This window comes from Branchiostoma floridae, chromosome 17 (genome assembly GCF_000003815.2).
Source record: "Branchiostoma floridae strain S238N-H82 chromosome 17, Bfl_VNyyK, whole genome shotgun sequence".
Lineage (NCBI taxonomy): Eukaryota > Metazoa > Chordata > Leptocardii > Amphioxiformes > Branchiostomatidae > Branchiostoma > Branchiostoma floridae.
In genome coordinates, this window is record NC_049995.1 from 17150423 (window position 1) to 17151793 (window position 1371).

Below are 1371 nucleotides of genomic sequence, written 5' to 3' on the forward strand. Positions count from 1 at the left end.
CGGATTCCAGGCTAAGTAAGCGGGCAATTTTTGGCCCGTGTATAAGGAATTTTTAAGAAGCGAGAGGAACGTTCTGGAATAGATTAGACACATATCTGCATATATAGATGGGTATGATTGTCTACATTGTTACATATATGTGATTCTTACCATTTGACCTGTACTTAGCCCAGTGGGGCAAAATTGTGCAATAAAGGTCTTCATTCATTAAAGCTCCAACAACTGTCCGGATTCCAAGCTAAAATTGTAAGACTTTGGCCCGCATAGGCCCAGACAACAGTCCGAATTGCAGGCCAATTTGTAAGCTTTTTGGCCTGTGTAAGCCTTGACAACTGTCCGAATTCCAGGCTACAGTTGTAACCGATATTTTGTTTACACATGTCGGAGGTGTGTTTACTGATGTCAACCGTGTAATGTCCTTTCCACAACCGCTACAAACCTAACAAAAATCAGAACATTCCGTTCACAATTTCTCGACTTATCTGTTATTGACCTACATAATATTGACCCATCACCCAATGGAATGACCAAAAACATAGCCTTCTTGGCGAAAGGCACGACCCACTTTCCCTACGGCTATGTGACTACCGAACTACTTTACCACACAACAGTCCGGATTCTAGGCTAATTTGTAAGTGTTCGGCCCGTGTGAGCTCCACCACTGTCCGAATTCCAGGCTAGAGTTGTAACCGATCCTTTGTTTACACATGTCGGAGGTGTGTTTACGTGTGTCTAGCGTGTAATATACTTGTTGAGACGACCGTGATTCCGCGGGGAAACACGTCCAGATAACTGACCCATATTTCACAGGTTTGTAGAGCTTTAAACACAGACTGACCCGCCGGACAGTAACCCCATTCTATAGTGGGGTCATATGGCGTAACTGTTATGTGTAGGCCGAGCGGCTAACTAACTATTTACGGAGAGGACATAAAGAGGTCTGCACACGTTGGCTCGCACTCCAAGACTGACCACGGTGGGTCGGTATCGTTTATTCGCGTATCTATAATACAGGCCAGATGTACCAGGACACTCGGGTATCTATAATACAGACCAGATGGGCCAGATCGCCCCATGGTGGTGGGAGCTGGCCCTATCACTCCTTCCCCCCCGGAGTGGAGGCGACCACGCCTCCTAGTTAATGGAGCCGGGCGTGTGGCAGATACGGTTGAACAACAAATAATCAAAACAACAACAAAATGGCTGTCTAATCAAAACAAAAACAAAGCGGAGCAGTTAACGTTTGAGCGGTACACAATAGTGGCCGAAAAGGGTCGCGAAACAAAGGAAAAACAAAACGATGCGCAAACAACAGAAACAAAGCAGTAGTAAAACATGGGGATAAATGGGAGCCATATCATGCATTTATAC